We start from the raw sequence: 6765 nt of genomic DNA on the forward strand, positions 1-6765 counted from the left end.
TGCCCGCTGTTTTTCTATTTTTTGCCATGGTCTTCTCTTCTAACACTGAATCGTTTTCAGGACAGCACCTTTTCTAGCCAGTGAGTTCTTGATCTGACAATCTGCAGACCTGAGCAGTCTGCATACACAGACCTGATTCCACATCAGTAACAATTTTACAAACACACTAGGGCTTAAGTGATGAAGAGTTTTGTATCATAACTCTCTATAGGTTTAAATTGCCACTGGATGTGAAGTTATAATGCTGACTTCAGCAGAAACAAGTGTTGCAGGACAGTCGAAAATGATAGATAAGTCTTGAGATGCATTTGGGAAAGGAAGAGAAGGGTTTTTCTGAGGCCCCTACTTCTGGCTCTGGCCCAGATAGTTGTGTTTTATGGAAGGGCTAAGCCAGAACACTTAAAATAAATGACCACAAGGTATAAGGCTATATGTGTTTGTGTGTGTGTGTTACCATAAAGCTGAACAACCCAGCAAGAATCAGTCATTACTAGAAACCTATGAACCCATCCTTTAAGGCTCTGTGCATATGGTTTGTGCAAACAGTATGTACTTTATGAGGGAAGGGTGGGTAAGGGCCTCCACGAAATAGAAAGATTGTAGCTGGTAGCTTTCCTTGGTCCTCCCAACAAACAGTACCTAGTTAGGTAACATCTGTTTACTGAGCATCTACTAAGTGCCAGGCACTGTGCAAGGTGCTGGAGCTACAATGGTGAAACAAGAAGACATGGTCCTAGCTGAGAGGCAGCATGATGGCAAATTTGGGAGAAAGGCTGTTCGGACCCTTAGCAACAACAATTGTTGTTGTTGTTGTTGTTAGGTGTCATCAAATCAGTACCAACTCATAGCGACCCTATGCACAGCAGAACAAAACACTGTCCAGTCCTGGGATAACCTCATAATCATTGCAGAATATCAAATAAAACAGATGTAGTCCAGATGCAAATTAAACCAACCAGGCAGGCACAGCCATCTTGAGCTTTTGTGAGTGACTTTAGAGACCCAAAAGATATTGATGTTGCAGAAACCTACTGGTAACTCATGAAGATAAAGGTGTAATTTTTTCTTATTCCCCACATTCCCCTAGTGACTAGAGGTGTAGCCTGCCCTTACCCACATACACCCTCATGGAAGCTCCTGTTCTTCTGGTGGTCAGAGTCATAGGGAGGTGAGTGCTATAGTTGTAGCCTTATTAAAGAAGCGGGGAGCTATCCATACTAACCCTGTTGGGGTGGGCCCTGCTCCAAATCTACAGAGTCATCCCTGGCCAGTCCTGGACAATCCCTAACTAGGAGAAGCAGCTGAACAGACATGTAGGGGACATAAAAATAGAGAGAGAAAGTAAGGAGACTCATGATCTGTCCTGGCCTGCCAGGCATGGCATGGTCATCTTGAACTTTTGTGGGAAACTTTGAAGGCAAGAGGGTGGTAGGTAGCCCAGAGGCATACTGCTTGCTAATGGAGAGAACGGTGTGAATGTTTTTCTTGTACACCACATTATATCCTTGTGACCAGAGGTGTGACCAACCCTCACCCACATATGCTTCCAGCGATACTCTGGGCTCTGTGGGCAGTTGGAGGTTCCTCAGAGTGTGTGGGGAGTTAACAGCACCAACCCCAGCACTGGAACCAGGTGTGAACCTGCAGAGTTGCTTCTGGTCATTCCAGGACTAGCAGAACCTCTCACCCTCCACTGCCCTCTGGGTTGGAAATGCCCTGATTCCAGCTTCTTTGGGGTCTGCATGAACTAGTTCTAGATTGCATGCCCAGAACATGCAATACTTAGCCCAACAGGAACTCAATGAAGGGTTGAGGACGTTACTATTTCATCCCTTGCCATCATGAGGTTCTTGGCTGGCAGGAGGCCCTAGAATTTTCTCCTCTGTGGGTCTGTAACCCACCCTAATTTTACCATTCATTTTCCCTACCATTTTCCTATCCCTTTCTATCTTCATTTTATTTTTTTCCTCTTTTCTTTCCCATCCACTGCTGCTTCTTTCTCTTTGTTTTTCTTTATTACTTTCTGGTCTCGTTTCCTTTTCCTTAAAAAAATGTGCTTTGTTTCTTTTTAAATTTTCTCTCTTTTATTATTTTATTTGCCTCTCCTTCTTTTCTCTCTTTGATTTTTTATTCTTTTACTAGCTATTGTCTGCTTTTTTTTCTTTTTGTTTGTTTGTTAAGTGCCGTCGAGTCGGTTCCGACCCATAGCGACCCTATACAGGGTTTCCGAGGGTATAAATCCTTACGGGAGTAGAAAGCCTCATCTTTCTCCCGCGGAGCGGCTGGTAGTTTCGAACCGCTAACCTTAAGGTTCGCAGCCCGATTCGTAACCACTACGCTACCAGAGCTCCTTACTATTTTATTTTTTTGCTATTGCTTGCTTGTTTGTTTGCTTTCCTTCTCTTGTGTGTGTGTATTTTCTCTTCTTGTCTCACCTGACATGAGGCAGCTACCATGTACATACAGTCCAGTCACAACCGTACCTTCTACAACCTCACCCATTGGGCAGGAGCCTATACCAGCTGCTATACACTGAATCAATGACAACAACCAACATCAGCCAAATTTTTCTGACTTGAATTGTATGGAAGTGAACAGAGAAGTATGCACAACCTCATCCCCTAATCACACCCACCAGGAGGCAGTTGATGAGTGCATAAGAATACACCAACATACAATCATCAACTTAATACAATTACAACAAGAACACAATGTCTTGACAGCAGTAGACAATTCCTGTTCACAAGAGGAAACAAGACAGAGTGGCTCAAACAAGTGACCAAGAGGCAGACCTAGAAAATGTTTTTGAGGGAAAAATATATTGGAACTACCTGAAAAATAATTCAGTAGAATGATATTTAGGTACATCCAAAGGATTAACAGAAAGGTCAATGAAAACAAGGAAGAATTCAGAAAAACACTACAGGAAAATATCAACAAAGTAGATAAAGGATTTGAGGCAATAAAAAAACTTTCAGATAGAAATCCAGAAGATTAATATTAAGATTTCAGAAATAGACAATACATTTCCAGACAAAATGGACAATACATTCAGAAATGAACAATACAATTGAAAGGTCAAAGGAGTAGATTTGAATCAATGGCAGCCCAAATTAGTGAGCTTGAGGATAAATCCCTCAATATTAGTAAGCTAGAAAAAAATCAGAAAAAAAAAGAATGAAAATATCTGAGGAATGTCTAACATGCAGAGGAATAGCTTATAGGTGATTGGCATTCCAGACACGAAGAGACAAAGAAAAGCACAGAAAAAAAAATCAAAGAACTATTGGAAGAAAATGTCCTCAACATCAGGAAAGATAAGAAGATAAACTACTCAAGAAACTGAATAAACCCCAAATATGATACACCCCAGAAGAAAATCAACAAGAAATATCATAAACTCTCCAAAATCAAAGACAAGGAGAGAATCCTGAGAGCAATTCAAGAAAAATGAAAAGTTACCTACAAAGGATAACCAATAAAATTAAGCTCTGAGTTTTAAGCAGAAATCACCCAGTCAAGAAGGCAATGGGGAAATACATACAAAACTCTGGGGGAAAAAAAAAAAAGAAATTAAAGGAATTTGTATTAACCAGGACAACTTTACAAAAAAAAAAAAAATACTAAAGGGAGTCCTGTGGATAGAGAACTAACAACAGCAGACAACAGCCTGAGATTGACATACATGAAAACATCACCCAGAATTCACCCAGATATAGAAGTATCCAAATTAAAACAAAACGTGTTGTTGTTAAGTGTTGTTGAGTCGATTCTGACCCAGGACTGAAATTAGGGAACCAGAGACATCAATTTATAATGGAGATAACTTCAAAGCAAAAAGAGGGAATGGTGTAGTTACAGAACTTACAATTGGTGAGGAAGTTAAGTAGTTTTGAAGATAAAACAGACTTTTAAACTGGGAAAGAAATTCACAATTTACAGGATAAACTCAGAGAAGCTTAATACACTTTGATATCAAGTCAAGAAAAGGGAAAAGTGTGAAGATTTAATAAGCATTAGAATGACAGCAATGAAGACATTAATAAGTAAAGGCACAAACAAAATGAACTCAGCACAGAAAAATATGTGGAACTAAGAAACCAAGAGTCACACATAGCAAAATAACTGCAATAAGTTGATACCTATCAATAATTACACTGAATGCCAATGGATTAAATGCACTAGTCAAGAGAAAGTGAGTAGCAGAATGGGTAAGAAAATCAGGTCCTTCAATATGCTGTCTACAAGAGACACACCTTACACACACACAAAGAAAAATCAGAGGATGGAAAAAATATACCAAAATATAATGGCAATTGAAAATGAGCAGGAGTCATAATGCTTATTTCTTATAAAGTAGACTTTAAGGAAAAAACCAGCATAAGAAGCAAAGGACATTATCTCAGGATTGCAGGGTCAATTGAAGAAGAAAACATAAGCATAATAAATATCTATGCTTCCAATGAAAGAGCCTCAAAACACACAGATTAAATTCTAATAGAATTAAAGAATGAAACAGACAGCTCTGCAATAATTCATTTTGCTCCTCAGAAACCATGTGGCACTATAGGATAAGCACTAGATCACAAGGATAGTTTGAACCGTAAGGTTGGCAATTCAAATCCATCAGTCGCTCCTTGGAAACCCTATGCAGAATCACTGAGTTGGAACCATCTTGAAGGCATTTAACAACAAAAATAACAACACAGTAGTAGATTTCGCTTCTCAGAAACCCCAGGAATCGACTCAAAGGCACTTAACAACAGCAACGGTAGTAAGAGCACAATTGTAATCACCACTTTCAATAAACAACATAATGGCTAGAAAGACAATGGAAACACACAAGAGCTAAACAACATAATCAACCAGCTTGGCCTCACCGATTTGTACAGAGCACTCAACCCAACAAAAACATAATACACATTCTTGTCCCATGCACATGAAACTTTCTTCAGAACAGACCATATATTATGCCACAAAACAAGCCCCCATAAATTTAAAAACAATTTAAATACAAAAAGCATCTTTTCAGACCACAATGCTATAAAATTAGAAATCAACAATAGGAAGATCTAGGGGAAAATCAAATACATGAAAATTGAAGAATACTCTGCTTAAAAGCTGCTGGGTAATAGAGCAAATAAAAAATGAAATAAAAAATTTCTTGAGTCAATTGAGAACAAAAACACAACATATCAAAACCTTTGGGATACAGCAAAAGCAGTGCTGAGAAGGGCAATGTATAGCAATGAATGCAGAGACCTAAAAAGAAGGAAGAACCAAAATCAACAAATTAGCCCAACATCTCCAACAATTAGGAAAAGATCAGTAAAGTAAGAATACTGCTAACAACAACAACAACAAAAAGAAACAATAAAGACTAAAGAAGAAATGAATGAGTTAAAAAACAGAAAAACAATAGAAAGAATCAGCAAAGCAAGAAGTTGGTTCTTTGAAAGGATTAATAAAACTGGCAGACTACTGGCAAATCTAACAAAGGCAAGGAAGGAAAAGATGCAAATAAAGTGCATAAGAAATGATATTGGTGACATCAGAATAGACCAATGGAAATAAAAAGGATAATAAGAGAATACTATGAAGAATTTTATTCCAACAAATTTGAAAATCTAAAAGAACACAGAATGAAGTAGAAAACTTGAACAAACATATAAAAGAATAAATTGATCAGGTTACTTAAAAACATACAACCAAAAAAACCCCAGGCCCAGATTGCTTTACTGGTGAGTTCTACCAAACATTCAGAGAAGCGCTGACATCAATGCTATTCAAACTATTCCAAACATAAGAAAGGCTGAAAAAACCCCAAATCATTTTCAGAAGCAAGCATAACTCCCATATAAAAACTAGGCAAAGACATCACCAAAAAAGAACATTTTAGATATATATCCCTCATGAACATGGATGCAAAAATTCTCAACAAAATTCTAGCCAATAGTATTCAGCAGTCTATAAAACAATATTAATAATGCATCATGACAAAGTGGGATTTATACCAGGGATGTGAGAATGGTTCAGTATTAGGAAAAAATCACTGTTATTCATCTGAAAAAATAGCTGATTATATATTCCTGAGTGTTTTCGTGTGCATAAAAAAATTTTAAAAAGGGGAATAGAAGCAAATACTGTTGAATGATGATGCATGGAGGGGATTGTATTCATTGCAATAAAATGAAATACAATAGAATGAGTGCAAAACTGATGTTCTCCCATGTAAACTATCACTCAATTCACAATAAAAAAATTTTTTAAAATTTAAAAATAAAGGAAAATAACTACAGGATCATATCGATTAATGCAGAAAAGGCATTTGACAAAATCCAACATCCATTCTTAATAAAAACATGTAACAAAGTAGGAATAGAAGAGCAATTCCTCAACATAAATGAGAGCATATATACAAATCCAACAGCCAACATTACTCTCAATGGAGAGAAACTGAAAGCATTCCCTTTGTGAAAAGAAAGCAGATAAGAATGTACCTTATCACCACCCCTATTCATTACTGTGTTGGAAGTCTTAGCCAGCTATAAGGCAAGAAAGGGAAATTAAAGGCATCACGTACATGTTGTTGTTGGTGGTGGTGGTGCCATCGAGTCGGAACCGACTCATAGTGACCCTATGCACAGCAGAACGAAACAATGTCCCATCCTGGGCCACCTCACCACCGCTGCCACACTTGAATCCATCAATGATACCACCTGGCCAATCCATCTCGTTAGGGGTCTTCCTCTTTTTCTCTGACCC

This window comes from Chrysochloris asiatica, unplaced genomic scaffold, assembly GCF_000296735.1.
Source record: "Chrysochloris asiatica unplaced genomic scaffold, ChrAsi1.0 scaffold00454, whole genome shotgun sequence".
NCBI lineage: Eukaryota > Metazoa > Chordata > Mammalia > Afrosoricida > Chrysochloridae > Chrysochloris > Chrysochloris asiatica.